General features: G+C 37.0%; 1 long non-coding RNA gene across 1 annotated transcript in view; it reads left to right on the forward strand.

The window, feature by feature from the left end:
* Positions 1-14,521: 14,521 nt before the first annotated feature.
* The window catches only part of LOC134478194 (uncharacterized), a 120,718-nt gene continuing 114,391 nt past the window's right edge, over positions 14,522-20,848 (forward strand). The window contains exons 1-2 of the long non-coding RNA XR_010050680.1: positions 14,522-14,669; positions 19,140-19,395. This is a non-coding gene — a long non-coding RNA (uncharacterized LOC134478194). The remainder of the gene's footprint in view (positions 14,670-19,139; positions 19,396-20,848) is intronic.

The following is a 20,848-nucleotide window of genomic DNA, read 5'->3' on the forward strand; positions in this document are numbered from 1 at the left end:
AGAGAGAGAGAGAGAGAGAGAGAGAGAGAGAGAGAGAGAGAGAGACAGACAGACAGGGAGAGGAGGGAGAGAGAACAACCTTGGTTTTTTTTGTAGAATTCAGCATATTTTTTGTGGTCCAGCATAGAGTCAGAACATGCTGACCTTGCAATAAATGTCACCTTTTTGGTGGTGATGGTGGTGGTGTTGGTGGTGATGGGGATAGCATGGAGAAAATCTTTCATCAGGCTTCTGCAGAATAATTTCAGTAAGTTTTCCCTTGACATTATTAAATGCTGAAACATTCCAGATTTAATTAGTGGCTTCTCTTTATGACCTTGGGCTTAGAAGATGTACAATCATGGACTTTCATTCTCTAAAGTTTGAATGTCATATTAATAAAATAAATATATCTAATATATATTCATGGAATTATAGCTTTAAGCACTTTTGGGGAATCTTTCTCAAAGAAAGAAAGGAAGATATATTAATGAAAATATTTTTTTCTTGTTACTATAAAGCCTCCTAAAGTCTTCTTCTTCTTCTTCTTTTTTTTTTTTTTAAGGAAAAGAGTATTGCAAAGTATCTTAGCTACCACTAGCTGAGGTAAAGGTCAGGAAGGCCTCATTCAAATTGCCTTGTTTGCTTACCATAGTGTTCCATTTCAGTAATTCATCAGGACTGTTTGCTGTACAGGAGTCTTACTATATTTTAATGTAAAAATAAGAAAATAGAAAACCAGTTTAAAAACTTATTCAAGACAACATTGTATAATACATTTTTAAATAAGATTCTCCTGGTAGCTTGGCTTTTAATCAGGAAGAAAAATAAAAAACAAGTACAAATATTTTGACTTCAGTAAAGAGAAGGTTTCCAACAGCATTCTGCCTATTTCACAGCCCCATCCCTGTGTCCCTTACATATACAACGCACACACACACACACACACACACACACTCACCCCACTCACATGGAGAGGTGTTTTTGCAGGTCTGTTACAATCAAACTAGATATATAAAGTAGAGGACTACAGAGGATGGAATGACCCTCCCAAGGACATATTATGCTGGCCTCCAGGAAAAAGCTTTGTCATGAGCGTGCTGAAATGGAAATGGTCCCTTCATCTCCATGTCATTAAGGAATTCCTGCTAACATTTGAAATATGAATTCAGATTTCAGTATCGTTCAAACTGTTAACTATAGTTACATCCAACATACATTCTTTCATTTTATTCATTCATTTCCTTACACATATACTAAATAGATACTGATTTTAAAATATGTGTCAGTTACTGTTCAAGAATCAGATGCGAAGATGAATACACATGCTTCTGAAGCGGTGTCTTGATTTTTGTTTTCCTAAGGAAGATAAGTGGGGGGAGTTGGTCTCAGTTAAATAGAATAGCATTCATGCTGTGACACAAATAGCAAATATTGCCCAAAATGGGATGCATGTTCAGCATAGTTGAGGGAGAATCAGAAAAGACTTCCTGCAGAAAATACTGTCCCAACCATGAATAAATTATGAGTAAAGAGTTAATCATACAGAAAAGAGGAACATAATGAAAGAAACTCTAAGCTTCTGGAAAAGCTTATACAAAATTAGGAGACATGGAAGGTGACAGGCAGATGCTTCATATGCTGTAAAATAAAAAGGGGGATAAGGCAGGGAAATCTGAAGAAGGAGTTTATCTCAGAGGGTCTTCTTGGATATTTAAATGAAGGTGGATTACTTTTGTGGTAATTACTGGTCAAAGAATAGCTTAAACAAGTAGGTGGCATAGCCAAATTTTTGTTTTCAGTGAATTATTCTCTTGAGAGGATGACTTTGAGCAGTTATACGCTCCTAAATGTTTAATCTGTCTGAAAATAAAAGATCCTGATTATCACTGGGCAATTTCCATGGTGTGCATGCTCCTGTTAAGGCAGACATTTAAGCCAATGTCACTAAACCCAGCACTGAAATAAGTAAGTCACAACCAGAGTCCGTTAACTAGTACAAGTTGGCTCCATACCCCACTGGACTGCTAAGGACAGATTGGAAGAATCAATGTTAGGAGATCTAGTTAGGGCAAAAGATGACACTAGGCTACATTAAACAGAGACAGCTGATATAGAAGGATGGGAAAGTTTGGCTGTCCTAGATGATAGGAAGTAGAAGATGAGAAAGAAAGATGACTCTGTGTTTTTTCCTTAATTGCACCCCCACCCCAGGGGAGAAAAGGGATGGAATGCTTACTTAAATAGCAGATGTCCTCAGATGTGGAATATCCTAATGGCTTGTTTATGTCAGTGATGGTGCAAGTGACTCACAATCCTGACAGGTAAGAGAGGAGAGGTATTTGAAGAAGAGGTACAAGTGGTTGGAATCACCTGTTCCTTAGTGCTGAGGGAAAACACTGAGGAAAGGATTAACCAGAAATGTATAGAACTGTAGGCTGAGCTTCTGTGCTCTTGGTGTGTGTCTTGGATGCATTATTAGTACACAGACAGCTTGGTTTCTTTAGCTGAGCACCTTTAGCTTTGGAGTGTTATTCAAGGCAGGGAAGGATTTGGGCCACCAGAACCCCTCGGGCAGTTACCTCCAGATGTAGTCAGCTTCCTCATTTCTTTCTGCTTCATGAGCTGAGTAAGTGTAATCCTATGTTTTTGAATACAGAAAGACTTGTGAAATATGTCAATATTTCACAACCCTTGACTGTACCCTCTCTTAAAAGGAAATGAAAAGGAGACCAAGAGTTAAGAAAATCCTGCAGTCATATCAAAGAAACAAAAGACTAAAATTTGTAGAATATACTTTCTTGCTGAGATCAATTACCAAAGCATTCAGATTTATTTGATTATCCTTTCAGATCTCTCAGATAATCACACTTGTATATCAAGTTCTTTTAAATTATAAGATATATACTTATATTTCATTACTTATACTTTATTTATACTTCAAGTTCTTATAAAGTATAAGATGCTGGACTTTTTAATGTTAATTATGCATTTGGTTATGGCTGCTGACAGAGCAAACTACTATATCACCAAAGGAGAATGCAAATTCAGTTTTGCTTGTTTGAAAGAAAGTGATCAAACCAGCATTCTTATCATTTGGGAGAAGATGTAGATCTATTTGTAAAACAACACCAAAGATCAAGGTAATTCTTTTCAACATTTTAATAAGACCCTACTTTTAAATTACTTTATGCACTCAGGAGTATTTCTTGAATACATACTCTGGACCACGCCAAATCTTTGCCTTTTAGAGCTCATATTCTAGAAATGGGAGACAGACAAGAGCAAGTAAATAATTACAGCAGATAGTATGTTAGATGGTGGTTAGATGGTAGAAAAATAAAGTAGAAGAGTAGCTAAGAGGGGCTGGGGAAACACTACAATTCTAAATAAGGAGGCTGTGTAAACGTCAACACACACTAAAAGATATCAGTATATTCTCTGGAGTCATAATGACTAAATCCCATCAGGAACCCATGTGAAAAATCTAACACGCTGTTATGAAACTTATTCCTATGTAAGAACACTCAAGGGGCTGATTTTTATCTCAATTGTGGCTCATGAGTCTAACTTATGTTCTATTTCTGTTAGTTCACAGCCAAACTTTTCTTTGCTCAGTGTTCCAGAAAGAATACCTATCATCAAGCTGCCATGTGTTAAATAAACGAAGCATTGGAAGTATCCCTGTAACATTTTTGGTCTCCTGTGACTTGGAAAAAAGAATATTGTAAAATTTTACCTCCTATACTGTCTCACCTATCTTGTATCTTTTCATTGCTAAGAGGAAAAAAGGCTCACAAGCAATTTTATTTCCTCTGTGAATAATTTTACACCAGAGTTTGGTTGTTTCTTGGCCGAGAGCTGGTGGAAGCCAAACCTTGATTTGCGAGCTTCTCTCTAGTGTATACCCTGAGTCCTGTCTAGAAAGGGCTCATGGAAGTGGGGCCATGGGGCATTTGGGATAGAAATAGGTTATAATGAGGTCCCTCTGGCCCTTTGGAAATTAGCTTCCCTTGGATAGGATCCAAGACAGGTTTGTATTGACTGAATGTGGCAAAACTATTTACCTAAGATGTATGTTCTTGACAGAATAATGGAGCTGAGTTTGGTAACTCAAATCCCACTTGATATGCTCAGACAAAATCCCTGAGGATAACATCTTAAAGTGAATTCTGAATAATTCACCCAAGGGTTACCTTAGTATACCCACAGGTTTGTGTATTTGTATGTCTGTAAGTGTTACACATTTAATAAGCATTTAGGGAACACCTGAATTACACACTAAGTCATATGATACCCAGACTTCATTACATGAGATATTTCCTTGTCTATGGCTCTGTTTCCTAGAACTGGGGTCAGCAAAGTTCTCCGGTAAATAACCAAATAGTTACTCGTGTAGGCTTTGCAGGCCACGGGGTCTCCACTGCAGACAGGGAAACTGCAGCCCTAGACAAGATGTAAGCGAATGGGCACAGCTGTGATCTGGTAAAGTTTTAAGGGTCCTAAATTATAGATTTCATATAATTTTCACGTATTGTGAAATGTTATTCCTTTTTATTTTTCTTTCAATCATTTACCCATATAAAAGTTACTCAGTTTGTGGGTTGTAAAAAAATAGGTGATGAACTGGGTCTGGCCTACAAATTATAGTTTGTCAACCCCGATCTAGAAAAATATTCCTTGAGGTACTGGTCAAACACTACTTTCAAGATTTATATGATGGTACTTTAGTGATGTTTCGGACATTATTTGTGCATTAGTTTTTTGAATGGATAAAAGTTCCAACCAGAATCCCAGCATATCCTCTGGGTTCCTGCCCCAGTTATGAACCTTTTTGACTCAGTTTCTCCACTGGCAAAATGAATAAGATATTTGTCTTAGTTGGGTGGCAGGAGAATTCAATTATTTGATGCTTGTAAATCAGAAAGCAGTGCTTAACCACTGCAATTATTAAATCAATTAGTGAGTTAATTTATGGTTAACATGTATGTTAGTAGGTGCTTGTACTGGCACCTTTTCATTCTCTCCTCTCCTTGGAAAAATATTTTGCTCTTGGACCTTAACCTCTTGAGGGAAAACATGCAGCTAATTAATCTGCAGGTGATTAGTGACCAAAGTCGTCTTTCATCTTGCTGCTATAGGTTTCCCTGTGGCCATGCCTCTAGGTACAGAAAAATTTATTCCTGTTTTGCTTTTTTTCCAGTCGTCTATGTCTTGGCCAAAAAACTGCCTGTAAAAGCTGACCTTCCCTTCTGCGGTGGTTTTAATTTGTCATCCTTCATTAAGATCTAGCCTTTCTGGGAAGGCCTCCCACTTTTATCAGTTAATCCATTTTTGGGGGTCACGTTCTCTTCAGTGGGGATCCTGTGAGTTCCCTCCCACCAAAGGCAAGGTCTTCTGAGCACGTGGTTGTTGTTACCTATCCTAAAATTGTAAGGATTCAGCTGAGAGAATATCTCTTCCATGATACTTCATATTTTATTTTCTGTCTTTCACGTATGTGCATTACGTTGGCGTTAAAACATTCTAACATAGATAGGGAAAGGGACCGGTATTCTGAATTGTATCCAGAACACAAATAGTCAGTGGCAAGAGTCAATATCACTGCACAGAAAGCAGAGCAGCTGCAGAAAATAGACCTCATGTAGGAGACTAAGATGGAAGGAGAGTCAGGATCGGCTGGACCTCAGAGACCCAGGGGCATCTGCAGAGAGAAGGCGAAGTGTGCATGGCTTTTATCATCCGTATTTGTAAGTGGAGTATTTTTAAAAGCATAATAGTCAGCTGGGGATTTAGCTTAGCATCATAAGTTTCTGCCTGGCAAGTGTAAGGTCGTGAGTTCGATCCCCGGTACAAAGAAAAAAAAAAGCATTATAGTCATATGCATACATATACAAAAATTTCTATATCTAATGTTTATATATAGTACACTTACTTTCTTACCATATATTTATTGTTGTTTTACCAAAAGAACATACAGAAAGAACATCAAACAAATTATCTAAATTATATTTAATATACGTATGTATATGTGCATATGTGTATACGTACATTAGAATATACAAAGTAGGAAAGAAATATACCATGAAGTTTTAAATTAAAAAAATCCTTATAGTAAAGACACATCACCATAAATTCTTTTGGAAGTTTGTGCCTTTCTGTGGACACACTACCCTCTAGTCCTTGCCACTTTCTGAGGCAGTTCTGAAAGTTTTCTTTTTTGAATGTCTTCACAAAGTGTGGTAAGAATTCAGTGAATGCTGCTGCTAAGGAATGCGACCGGAAGTCAGGCTCCTGAAAGGACTCACGTGTGCCCCCACGCACCTGGTCACCAGATCTGTCACCTTGTAACTTCTGGCCTAATCCAAGGCCAAAATGACCATGGGAGAGAAATGTTTAAATCGATTCAGGACATTGAGGCAGCCACAGCAGTGCAACTAAAGACAAGAAAGAAAACTGTTGCGGGAAATAGTAAGAATGATGGGATAAATGTGTTTGAAGAGCGGGGGACAATTTTGAGACAGATTAATGGCAGTCTATCTTTTATTGCAATAAAAGTTAGATTTAAACATTTGCACCTTATAGTAGGCGTAGAATATAAGGCACAGCCCATATTATTTTATAAAATAATCAATATTAGAAAAATAAAGCATCGTAAAGGTTGACGCAGGCCCTGAGGATGCAGGTAGCACTAGCATGCCATGTGCAAGACCGGAATCAGTCTCCACTATGCTGAGATAAAGATGAAGTTGTTGTGGCGTTAGAAAACTACCATGCAACAGAGGTTCTGATAAAAGCAAAACAGTCATGGAAACAGCAAATATTGGCACAATGAAAAATAACAGGAACCTTACAATATTTCTGTTAGAAGTACAAGATGCTGCAGCTACTATGAAAACCAGTGTGGTTGTCCCTCCAAAAGTTAAACTCAGAATCACTATTTCAACCAGCAATTCCACTTCTGTTATATACACAAAAGATTAAAAGGAGAAACTCAAACAGATAATGGACACTTATGTTATACATTGTTCCTGTAGCCCCAAGGTGGAAGGAACCTAAATGTACCTGGATGGATGAGTGGGTAAACTAAGTATGGTTCATGCATGCAGTGGGTGCCCTGAGTCTCTGAAGGAAGGGAATCTTGACCCAACCTGCAATGGATGATCTTTAAAGACAACGCGCTGAGCAACATTAGCCAACGGTAAAATGATAGCTGTTCTATGCACCTGTTTATAGGTGGTTCCTAGAACAGTGACATTCACAGAGACAGAAAGTGGGATGGAGGCAACCACAGGCTCAGGTAGTGGGGCAAATAGAGTTATTGTGTAATGATCAGGGGACTTCAGTTTGGGAAAAGGAGAAACATTCTGGAGATGGTGGTTTTAGTATACTTAATGTTGCAGCATACATTTGAAAAAACTTAAAAGGGGAAGTCTCATGTTACATGCATTTTAATAATCTTCTTTTGAAAAGGTAAAACAAAAGAGATGCAAGAAGGAAGAAAAAGAGAAAGAAAGGAAGCAAAGAAATAAGGAAAGGAGAAAAGGATAGGAGGAAAGAAAATAATGAAGGAAAGCAAAATGAAGAGAATCTAAACCAGCAGTCATAAGGCAGTGGAATGGAAACATGAGGTCCAGAACCAAGCTCACCAAATTCCCACTGGAAATGCTTTCACTTTAGTATCTCTGCAAGCTTGGATTAAAAATTTCACCCCCACTTTGCTTTTCTGGGCACTGTGCTGGGACCTGGAGGAAAAAATTTTCACAACAATCTGTTGTTAAAAAAATACTCTTCATTACACAAATATATGCGATTGCTGGATGAAGTGTAGTGCTGTATGCTACAGAAATGGGCCAGAGGAACCAGGAACTTCTGTTCCAGGAAAATGCGATACGCAAAATGATCAAGGACTTTACAGAAGGGAAGGACCTGCCTCGGGCAAGCACATTCTCTGATGTTGCCTGCCCCTCTGTATGCAAGCATGAAGCTGCATGCACATGCCAGAGGCTCCTGTTGTCACCTGTCTCCAAGGACATTTTGTTTCACTCTAGATGGTGTAAAGTGTTGGGTGAGACAGCAGCAGGTCTCCGTTTGCAGCCAGAGGATATTATCTCAGGTTCTGGAAGTCTCATGTCATCCCCAGTTACTGGCGTGTTGACGTCACCATCAAGGGGAACTGGACCCCTGCTATGAAAGCCCTTGTGGGCTGCACTGAAACAAGAGTGTGTGCTTCCCTGCTTCTCTTCCCTGGCCTCCTTCCTCCTCTGCCAGTATCTTTTCTTTAAGAAAAATCTGTTTAAGTGCAGAATAAATAAGAGTAAAAGAAATGGCGGTGAAAGGAAAGATGAGGGTGGAGAAAAACACCAGAGTGTTTTTATTTTATTTTATTTTTTCTATATAGCACTCTGAGAAGTTTTTGAGGAGAAAAAAAGATTTAAGAAGTGATACTTTTGAATTTCAGCCAAATGCAAGCCATCAAAATGGGGTACTGTCTCTTTAAGTGCAAGCCTGCACAAATGAAAGGAAATTAATTAAGTATCCCACACTGGGGTGGCCCCGTAAGAAGAATACACAATCTGGGTCCCACATTCCCAATCCAAATGAAAATGAAGGTAATCCGTCATACTCAGATTTTTTAAAAAGACAGAATATATATTTTTGAAAGTTGACTAAGCAATTACACAAATTAAAGAGACTGAAAAAGTAAACAATGGTAAAAATGCTTTAATTTTTTAAAAAAGTAAGTTAGTTTAAAAGTGTATGCCTTTATTATCCTAATACCAAAGAGAAAGAAAAATAAATAGAAATAAATGGGGGGTTCCCCTTTACTCCTTAATATTGGATCTAGGAGAAATTACTGCCTTTGCCGATGACAGTTTCTAAACTTCAAACTTGAGAAGACCCAGGTTCCTTTCTAAGCTCTGAGGTTAGCATATATTTTAGAATCTGGGTTTTCTTAAAGGTCTTTTTTTCCTTTCCCAAGCATGGGTCTTCAGGCTTCCTTTGTTTCTCCTGCTGTCAGCAGCCAGCGGGCCCCTCTCCCCTGAAAGAAACCCCACGCTCTGCCACCCTAGACTTGGCCCTGCTGTCCACCAGGTAAAAGTGGTCTTGGATGTGGCCAGCTCTCGTTACTCACAAGCAGAAGCAAGAAGAAGGGGAGAGGGGAAAGTCTCTACCCAGATGCCACCTCTGCGGGTCACGGGAGGTAGCTGGTACACTGCACCCCTGTGTGGCCTCCTGCACTCGCATGGCCTTTCTCCCCTTTGCAGGAGAACATCGGTGGAGAGGGTCCCGGGAATACCATCTTTTTTCCCTCACATCTTACAGCTTTTCCTGACACCAGGTGAAAGGAGCAGTCTGGGGAAGCCCTTCCTGAAATTAGCACAGTATTTATTCAGACCGTTGGAGGGGGTCTATGTTATACTAGGTTCTCTTGGTTGCAACAGACAGAAAATCTATAATGAATAGTCTTCTTTTCTTTAAAAATTTTATTGTTACATTTTAAATGTACATAGTGATAACATTTATCATATGGAATTTGTACCGGTGCATTATATATCTTGCATTTTCTTTTTTCACATTTCCCTCCCCTCCCTTCAAGCCGTGTTCTTTTCTTTATTGATAAAAGCTTTGTTTCTATTTTTCCTTCTATTCTTTGTTCCCTGTCCTTTCTTTCCTTTGTCCCTCCACGCTCCCCTTTTGCACTTCTCATTTGAACATTTTCTTCCTATTTCCCAATATCTATTATACATTTTGTTCTTTATTTGCACTTATGATTTCTCACACCAGAGAAACCATGCAATATTTACACGTGTGCCCGATTTATTTCACTTAAGAGTATGGTCTCAAATGCATCCATTTAGCTAGAAATGTCTGAAGCATATCCTTCTTTATAGCAGAGTAATACTCCATTGATTAAAAAGCCACATCTTCTTTGTTCATTTGTGAGCTGATGGACATTTAGATGGTTTTCAAGATTTGGTTATTTTAAACTGTGCTTCTATAAACATGAGTGTTTGTGTATCACTGTGGATGACGCTTTTACTTCCTTTAGGAAGATACCAAGAAGGAAAATACCTGGGTCAAATGCGTCTTCTAATTTTAAGTTTTTGAGGAATCTCCACCCTAATTTCCATAGTGGCTGCACCAGCCTGCATTCTCACTCCCTTTCCCCACTGCCCTGCCAGCGTTTGCTGCTGACTGAGTTCTTGATGATGGCTGTCCTTTCTGGAGTAAGATGGACTCTCACTCAATGTTGTTTCAATTTGCAACTCTTGAATGATCAGTCATGTTGAATATTTTTTCATATGTTTATTTGCCATTTCTATTTCTTCATCTGAGAAGTGTCTATTCATTTCAGATAAAATTACAGGATTGGGTCTGACTTTTTGAGCTATTCGTGTATTTTAGATAGTAGTCCTTTGTCTGAAGAACAGCTAGCAAAAATGTTTTTCCACACCGTGGTTGTCTCTTCACTCTGTTGGTGATTTCCTTTGCTGTGCAAACGCTTTTTGATAAGATGAGATTCCAGTTTTTGATTCTTTGTGATAGTTCTTGTGTGATTGGGGTTTTATTCATTACAATTTTGCCTATACCTATATCTTCAAGAGTTCTACCTATGCTCTCTTTCAGTAGATTTAGTGCTTCTGTTTAAATATTTAGATCTTTAACCCTTTTTTTTAGTGTATGGTTAAAGTTATTGGTCTAATTTTAATCTTTGGTTTATGGAAAGCCAGTTTTTCTAGCACCGTTTGTTAAATAGGCAATCTTTCTTCCAGTGAAAGTATTTGACTCTTTTGTCAGAGATAAGGTGGCAGAGTGTGTCTGGGTTGTTTTTGTAAATTCTAATCTGTTTTATTGACCCTCTAGGGTTTTTTTTTTTTTTTGTATTTTGTTTGTTTGTTTTCCGGTACCATGCTGATTTTATCATAGTACCCTGGTGGTATAATTTTAGGTCAGGGATTGTGATGCTTGTCGTGCCTTTGTTTTCCAGAATTGTTTTTGCTATTGTAGGTCTTTTCTTGTTTTAAATGAATTTTAGGGTTGTTTTCTCCATTTTGTGAAATATGCTATTGGAATTTTGACTGAGATTTTATTAATTCTGTGTAACAATTTTGGAAGTATGGCCACATTCACTGTATTGGCTTTTTCTTCCCAAGAATAAGGGATATTTTCCCATTGTTTGATATTCTTTTTGATCTCCTTTTTCAGAGTGCTGTAGTTTTCAATGCAGAGGCCTTTTACTTCCTTCATTAGTTGATTTTTAGGTATTTCATTTTCTCAGATGCTGTTTTAAAAGTTGTTATTTCCCCAGTTTCTCTCTCAGTAAGTTCATTTTTGTGTACAGGAAGGCTACTGTGTTTTTATTGTTGTTTTTGTTTTATTTTATTATTTTTTTTATTTAAAGAAAAACTAAACAAATCAGTAAACGGGTACATACAATACATACTTTCAAAGAAAAAGTAAAAAAAACCTAATAAATCACTAGTTGATGTTTATGTATTATTTTCTTACAAATAATTGTTCAAGATGCAAAAGTGGAACATATAAGTGGGAATTCAAACAGTGAGATTGCAAATAGTTGTATTCAACTACCTAACAAAGTAATATGGTTATCAATCCTGTACACTTAAACATATATGCAGTTATCCATATCTTCATTTATGTTGAGATTAAACAAATCAAAGCAGACTAAAGTCACTCTGGACATAGAATAATAGTGTTACTGGATTTCATATCATGACACTCCAGGATCAGCACTGGATACTGTAATGTCTTTTTTCCTTTAAAGTATTTGTTCATTTTATTGTGTGTCATAAGATCAGTTCTCATAAACTGTTTATAGGTTCTACGCATGCATGAGTCTTAACATGTATTTTTATCCTTTCTATATTAGAGGGGGAAACAGAACAAAGTAGGACAGAACAAAACATATTCCTACAGAAATATAAAACGAAAGACATAGAAAACTGCTGTATAAGGAGTTCTACCATGGTTACTGTGTTATCTCTTGTTATTTTCAATAGAATTGGCTATATTACTAGATATAGTATAATTGAATATATCAGTATACAACAATATTGATAGAAACACAACTTTGTATTTAGCATAAAACTTCAAAAACAGGTAGTAATCAAACCAGAATGGATATCGTAGTGAATCTTATCATTTTCAGTATAGATGTCTATACTCTCAGACTCGATGCTATCAATTATAACAATTTTGAATAAAATCTGTCAATAACAACCAGCAATCAAACAAACCAGATTTAACTAAGATCCGTCATGATATAACAGTATAAGTTATACAGGGCTACAGATTAAGTTAATAGGAAATTAAAGATGATTACTGTGCTATATCCTGATATTTTTGGGATGGTTTTCTGTGCCCTCAGATCTAGTGCTTGTATGCAAACTGGGACAGAATAAGTTCTATCTAAGCAGAACAGTACAAGTAATACAGGTTTTGATTCCTGATACACTATTAATAATATCTCCTGCCATGTTTTTTAAGACTATTCCTCCTCTTTCACTCCCCCAAGGAATACTGTGCATTTTGGGGTCTCACCAACACCCTTGGTTTTAAATTGGGTGGGGGGGCAACCTGCTATTTACTAAGTGGTTCCGACCCTTCTCCCTCCTGGACTTGATCTCTAGTTGTATTTCTTTACCTATTAAAGTCTGTCTTTCCCACTTATCCTCAAATACTAGTCTAGTTGCTCCTATTACTCTCTGGTTCCCTGTCACATAGAGAATTGTTTTCTCATACTTGAGTTTCGGTCCATATATGCTTTTTCAGGTTAATTATATTTCCTATAAAGAGCATCTCAGTAGACCCTACCTTCTGATCTATTCTGCCTGTGATTCTCTCTTTTTTTTTAAATTTAGTGTATCAAGGCCATCTATATTAGAGATAGCCAATCTTCTCTGCCTCATTTCTGTTGTGCTCTTTTTCCTCATTAGTTGTCTGTTTGGCTTCTTCATTTTGCTTTCTGCTCCATTCATTGAGGCCTCTCTGCTCCTATTCCTGGAATCCTGGTACTTTTCTCTCTCTTTAGAATGTCCTGCAGTATTCTCTGTAGAGTTGGATTGGTGGTTGCAAATTCCCCCAGTTCCTCTTTGCCTTGGAAGCATCTTGTTTCTCCATTAATTTCTAGAGATAGTTTTTTGGGGTACATCAATCTGGGCTGGAAGTTATTTTCTTTTTTTTTTTTTTTTTGTCTTTTGTCTTTTTCCTGGTACCAGGGATCGAACTCACGACTGCCTGCTTGCAAGGCAGGCGCTTATGCCGCTGAGCTAAATCTCCAGCCCCGGAAGTTATTTTCTTTCAAGGCTTGGAGTGTGTCACTGCAGGCACATCTTAATTTGATGGTTTGTGTCAAGAAGTATGCCATAATTCTGATGGGCTTTCCCTTGTAAGTAATCTGTTTCTTGTCTTTGGCAGCTTTTAATACTCTTTTTATATTGGATTTCTGGGATCTTGATTATTATATGCCTGGGTGAAGTTCTGTTTTGGTTGTAGGTGGCTGGAGTTCTGTATGCCTCATACATCTGAATATCATTTCCTTTCCCTATGCTTGGGCAGTTTTCCTTAATTATTTCGGTGAATAGCCTTAGTAGTTCCTTTGTTTGTACCCTTGCTTCTTCCTTCACATTCTTTATTCTTAAGTTATAGATCCTCTTGTCATCTTCTAGTCTTTGTGTTATTACTGCCTGTTTCCTTGTTATTTTTAAGAAATTTTTCCTTTATGATCCCACATTACAAACCTGTCCTCCAGTTTGGATAATCTATCCTTAATTTTTTTCATGCAATTTTGCCAGCTCTCAATGGAGTTTTTAATTTCCTGATAATCTCTTTGAACCTGCTTCATGTACTCTGTTTTCTTTATATTCTTCATCAAAAGATTCTCCCCTGTTTTTTTTGTTCCTCCATTTCCATTTCCATGTGTCTTCTTGAGTGGTGCTCAGCATTTCTTTTATTAATCTATTTATATCTTGCTTTACTTGGTTAAATATTTCACTTTTGAACTCATCTATGAGGTCCTGACTATATCTCTTTATGTCCCCTGGTGCCGTGCCTGATATTGTATGCTTGCTGTCCTCAGTCTCCTTTATATTTACCTTTCCTGGATCAATGTTCTCAGGGTTGGGGGCTAGGGACTTTTTATTGTTGTTTCCTCTTCTCATATTGTTTGTTTCTTCCATATAGGTATATATAGAAGGCCCCAGTTTATTTCTTTGTTGGTTATAATTCTTCTTCTGAAGCATGCTGGCTAGATGGTCCTGCCAACTGCAGGGTGCTATTGAGATGCAAACAGGGGCAGTGTATGCTGGCCCCTCCCCTCTGGGTCAGTCAACTTGCTGATGCCTTCACTGCATTTGTTTGCAGGGTGTAGGGAATTGGTTTGGGCTAACCTACTGGATCTTGGCCAGGGGCGTGACCGAGCCCAAGCCCATTCCACCAATCCTGTTTGAGAAGGGAGCAATTGACTGAAGTCTCTGCTGCTCCTTGTTCTTACCATTCTGGTCTGTTGGAGCCCCTTTTTTCTGTGGAGTGGTTTTATTCCAGGCATTCACTGCAGGTTGATGCAAGTTCCCTGCCAACTCAGCTCTCTCTTCGGCTCGCCGACTCCTAAACTCAGTATGACTGCATTTCCAGTGGTTCCAAGCAGCAGGATTTTGGGCAACTCTGTAAGTCATGGCAAGGCCGTGCAAGTACTGGCGCTGCAGCAGGGGCACCGAGCCTTTAACTGTTCCCAGTTGTAGCACTGGGAATATATGTTTGATTGGTTCTTCTCATGTTAGCTTCTTTCTGGATCGAGAATATTCATCTCCCTGTGTTCCGGACTCCCCATGCTGTGTTATTTTGAAATCTAAGCTGACTATTCCAGGGAGCCTGTGTAGCCTGCTGTTACCTGTCTGCTATCTTTTATACCTTTAGGCTACTGTTTTGAGTGTTGACTTTGTACCTAGCAATGATGCTGAATTTTGTAAATAATATTAGAGGTCTTTTGGTAGAGTTTTTGTGGTCTTCTGTGTAGAGCATTATGCTGTCCATGAGTAATGATAATTTAACTTCTCCCTTTCCTATTCTTATTTTTAAAATTTCTCTCTTTGATCTAATTGCTCTGGCTAATGTTTCCAAAACAATACTGAATAAAAATGATGACAGTGGATATTCTTGTCTTGTTCCTGATTTTAGAGTGATAAATTTCACTTTTGTCCATTTACTATGATGTTGGCTGTTGTTTTGTCATAGATGACGTTTATCAGATTGAGATAAAGTCCATCTTTTCTAACTTTCTGTAAGGTTTTTATTGAGAATTGGTGTTAGGCTTTATCAAATGCTTTGTCTATATTTATTGAGATGATTTGTCCTTGACTTTGTTAATATTGTTTATTATATTTATTGATTTAAATATGTTGAACCATTTCTGGTTCATGTTTATAAACCAAGGTTGTGATGTATAATCTTCTTGATGATTTGCTGCATTTTGTGTGTCAGTATCTTATTGAAGATGCTTGCCTCTATACTCATTAGGGAGATTGGCCTGTAGTTTTCTTTTTTGGTTGGCTCCTTCTTTGGTTTTGGTGTCAAAGTAGTGGTTGCTTCAAGGAATGAATTTAGGAGTATTGTTTCGCTTTTGAGAAATAGCAGCATTAATTCTTCTCTAAGCTTCTTGAAGAAGTCAGTGGTAAATCTGCCAGGGCCTGGGCTTTTTTTTTGTTGATAGGTTTTTAATTACATATTCAATTTCCTTGCCTTACATTGGTTTCTTTAAAATTTTATATTTTCTTGATTCAGCTCTGATAGTTCATATGTTTCTAGGAATCAGTCCATTTCTTTTGTGTTTTCTGTCTTATTAGAATACATGTTCTCAAAATAGGTATCAATGAACTTCTGGATTCCAAGAGGACCTGTCGTGATTTCACCCTTTTCATTCCTAATTGTGTGGATTTTAGTTTTTTCTTTCGTTTTTGTGATAAGGCCGGCACAGGGTTGGTCAATTTTACTTACTATTTTATAGAACCAGCTCTTTGATTTGTTGACACTCTTTTTTTAGTCTCCATTGTATTATTTTTTCCTCTTATATGAAATTTGGGCTTCACTTGATCTTCTTTTTCTAGAATTTTGAGTTTTAGTATGAGGTTGTTTATTTGAACATTCTATTCTGATACGGATATTTACCTCCTTAGATTTCTCTCATAGGACAGATTTCATTGTGTCCCATAAGTTCTGGTTTGCTGTATTGGCATTATTAATAATATAAAGTGTCTAATTTCTTCTTTAATATTATCTGTGACACATTGGTTCTTCAGGAGAGTGTTATTTAATTTCCATGTATTTATGAAGTCCTTGGGGTTTCTTTTGCCACTGATTTCCAATTTCATTGCATTATGATCTGATAATATGAGCAGGATAATTTCAATTCCTTTGCAATAAGCATGTTCTATGAGCTTATATATGTTCTACTTTGAAGAAAATCCCATGTGCAGCTGAGAAGAAGGTATATTCTCACGTCATGGGATGAAGCACTCTATAGACATCTAAGTCCATTTGTTCAAAAATTTGGATCAGTTCTAATATTTCATTGCTGATTTTTTTATCTAGCTGATCTATTTGTGACAGTGTGGTATTAAAGTCCCCCCTTTAACACATGTGTTAGTGTTTATTTGATTTTTATGTTCATTAATATTTGCTTTATGTAGTTGGGTATGCTTGTATTTATTGCATATATACTTATGGTTGTTAACTGTTCCTCTTCAATTGCCCCCTTTACAAGGATGCAGTGGTTTCTTTGTCTCCTTAATCAGCTTGGCTTGAAATCCACTTTGTCTGCAAACAGAATAGCTACTCCTGCTTTTTTGGGAGAGTTTTTATCACATGGAGTATTGTTCTATACTTTGACTTTCAGCATATGAATTTCTTAATGAATTAAATGTGTTTTATGCTTCTTGATCCATTTTTTCAGTCAGTTTCTTTTTATTAGAGAATTGAGGTCATTAAGATTGATAATTATAACTGATATGTATGGACATTCTCATCTAATGTTATTTTTCTATTGTTGGTTCCCTTTTATCCACCCCCCTACTTAATTACTTGCCTTGCCTGATAGATTTCTTCTGATAGTGTTTATGCATTTTAAGTTCTCATTATCTGTTTCTTGAAGGACTTTCAGAGCATTCTGGAGTGCTGGTTTGGTGTTCATAAATCTCCTCAGGTGTTCTTTGTCATGTAAGAATCTTATTTCTCCATCAATTTTGAAAGATATTTTGGTGGGGTACAACAATCTGGGTTGGAAAATGTTTTCTTTTAGGGCTTGAAATACTTCATCCCAAGCTCTCTTTACTTGAGTTTTATGTTGAGAAGTCTGCTCTGATTCTGATGGGTTTTCCCTTATAGATGATCTGTTTCTTTTCTCTAACAGTTTTTAATATTCTGTTCTGGTGTTGCATTTTTATGTGTTGGTGTCGATTTTTTTTTGATGATGGTAATTGCAGTGCCTCATGCCTTGCTTATCCTGATGTCAAATTCTTTTTTTTTCCTTGGGAAATATTCTGTCATTACACATGTGAAAATCTTTTCTCTCTTTAAATTGCATTTGCACTTTATCCTTCTTTTTCAACTCCTGTCAATCTTATGTTAGTCTTTACATCGTTTAGCAGCTACGAGATTGATTTCTTATGGTCTTTTCCTGGTTTTAAGGAATCTTTCTTTTCATGACCACTGCCCTCTGGCTTGCATTTGGTGAGGTGTAATCTTGGATTGCATCTTGTTTAAGAATCTTCTCATTTTCTACTTTATTTTTAGTTGAATTCCTGGATTGATGCTTGTAAATTTCCTCTGGTGAGTTGCTTTTATTGCTAGTGTTTAGAACCCTTAGGAAATGTCTTTTTCTCTGAAGTGTCTTTCAGGTGTAGCTGGCTTTTGGGTTTTGAGGCTGTTTTAAGTTCCTATCTCTTCAATTTATTGGGGATGAGAAGTTGCTGCTCTCTTAGCCCAGCCCTGGTTGTCTCACACTTCCCTATATTATTGTTTATCACCCTTAGGCAGTCTCAATCTTGATATACCAGGAATAACATCTGATTTAAATGATTATGTCACCCTGGCTAAAGTAGTACGGTCACCAATAACAGTAACATCAAACAGCCTAGAAATTGACAAACTATGGAAACAATTAATTTGCCACCTTTAACCATATGACTTAGATTTGTGGTTATATTACAAAATCTAAAATGAACCAGAACATTGTATGCAGTAAATAAACACTTGATATAGCAACTTTACTTTCTGGGGAGAAAATTTAAAAGAGATTAGGTAGAAAATAGAGAAATAGAATAAGAGATTAAAAGCTGGAGGACAAAGGAAGATTAAACTTTGGGAAACTGGTGAAAGAGGCAGGTGAGAAAGAGACAAGGAAGAAATAAAAACAGGAAAAGAGCAGAGCAAAATAACAAAAAAATCCTAGAAACCATATTCACACTCAAATAAAAAGAACATTCAAGAAAAAAACAACAAAGACCAGAAAACAAAGTAAATAAGGAAAAAAATATCAACTTTGAGGTGTGTCTCTGCTATCATTGGTAGATAACATGGCCAGATAGAGTCTAGATCTGAGTCGATTAATCGCAGCAAACCAGGTATAGCTTTATGGAGGGATAGTGAGTATTCGCAGCAAGCTTGCACCTTTATTTCCACTGAAATTCAGGCTGGTTTCAGCCTGTGCATCTGGTATCCAATTTGTTCGCCTACAACACTCTATGTGCCTCCTGCTGGCTTGATCTCGGCTCCCTTATCTTCTGAAGACTTGAACTCTGCAGTCTCCTCCTTTGCAGGTCATTACTCTGCCATCTTGCCTGAAGTCCTGATGAATGATCTTGAAATAAAAAGATGGCTTACTGTCTGTGAGAAATGAGAGATCTACTGTAGATCTGAATTTAACCACAATGAAGTATAGGGCTTAGATTAATGTGGGGTTCTCTAAAGCCTTCATTTCCTGTCTTGGCCCATTTTTCCTCTCTCTGAAGCTACATCTCCCTTCATGTAAGTAAAAAAGAAAAATAAAGCTTATGAAAGATCTTTTAAAGTTTGAAAATTTAAACTTGATTGTCCTACCTTGGATAACGTGTTTATTTATTAATTTATCACTGTGTTTGCAGATATGAGGTACATAGAAGATGAATGTGGGCATATGCTTCAGAAATAAGTACGTGCGGAAGAGAATTTTCTTTGATTACTACAAAACAGAGAGCAATATGGTGACTGGCAAAAGGAAAATTGCTAAGTGAACTGAAGATCATTAAATGTTTTAAATTACCCACAATTATTTCACAACAAGTTCAAAGACTGCAGAAGGTTGGTGGTTGTGAGAAAACTGAAAGGACTTCATGGTTTGATCACCTTGTTTAGAACCAGGTAGGTCTACATTTTCAGAGCTTTGACATTCTTTGGGTGTCTGGTCTCAACCAAATTATGCACTAATTGTCTTTGTTTCTTAGTTACATTGGTTATATATCTTGTGTGGTGCCATTTCCTAGGGCTACTGTAGCAAATTACCAAGCCCTGGGTAGCTTAAAAAGAGTTTAAATTTATTCTACAATTATGAAGTATGGAAATACAAAATCATGGAGTTGGCAAGCTGTAATGCTCTCTCTGCATCAGGAAAGTGGAAATTATTCCATTCTTTGCCCTTAATTGCTAGCATTGTCAGCATTCCTCAGGATTTCTTGGCTTGTAGATGCATCATCATTCCTGTCAGGGCTTCATTGTCAAAGAGTTCCATCCTTCTGTGTCTATGTCTCTTCTCACAAGGGCACAGGCCATATTCGAATATGTTTTGCCTAGTCCAGGGTGACCTGATTTAACTGGATTATCTCCAAAGAAAGTGATATTCAAAGATCCTGAACATGAGAAATTCAGTGTAGTATTTCTAGAGGTACAATTCAGCACATGACATATAGTTAGTATAATAATCATGGATAGTGACATATTTCATTATCTTTCTCATCTCATGCTCTTAGCTAGGCACAGCTTGAACAGTATTAATAGGATTTTTAAAATATTTTTAAAAAGATAGAAACTTTCCCAAAGAGTAAATATAACCTCTGTGGATTTTAAAACAGAGTTGAAATATGTAAATGGTACTTAGAATATACCAATGGGGCATATGCTTTTCACACGTTTAGCTCTGGTGACTATGATCATCCCATATTCCAAAGCAGTTGTGCCATTTACAAGACCACAACAAGACAAAAGATTGCCAATTGCACAACACCCAGAAGAAAAATTGTGAAAGTATTCTTTTCCTTTGGTGAAAATCTTTTCAACATTGGTGAAAAAGTACCAAAAATACCCATTGAATACATCTAATATAAAATAATATTAGTGATTATAATATAAAATCATAAAAATGAAGGAAAATATTCGTCTATCAAGTCATTCCTGTTTTTGACAAAAATAGTAACAAAGGAATTGCCTAATACAACTTCTGGAGCATGAGTTGAGGTTATCTATACAAACATAGATAACTTGCCTACCTCACTTTCTGATTTAGCAGCTGCCAGGGCTATAAGATTCTTGAAAATGCGAGATGTTGTTATGTTATTTTTCCTCTCATTTGTGACTTTTCATTTGAATATAGCTGTTTCATTGTCATTTGGACTGGTGGGGAAAGGATACAGAATAGATCACTGCGTTAAGGATGTATAAGGACTCTGGAGTCCCAAGAAGTTAAATAAGATGCTCCAGGTCAATGACTGAACTGTACTAAAACACTGATTGTATCCAGCTTGTTTTCTCATGTAAGTGTGCATGTATTTCAGTTTACTTCAACTGAGTATTTGCATATATGATAGAAGGAGTCACATGT

This window comes from Cavia porcellus, unplaced genomic scaffold (assembly GCF_034190915.1).
Source record: "Cavia porcellus strain 051 isolate PalLab524CR breed Dunkin Hartley unplaced genomic scaffold, mCavPor4.1 scaffold_12, whole genome shotgun sequence".
In the NCBI taxonomy this organism is placed as follows: domain Eukaryota; kingdom Metazoa; phylum Chordata; class Mammalia; order Rodentia; family Caviidae; genus Cavia; species Cavia porcellus.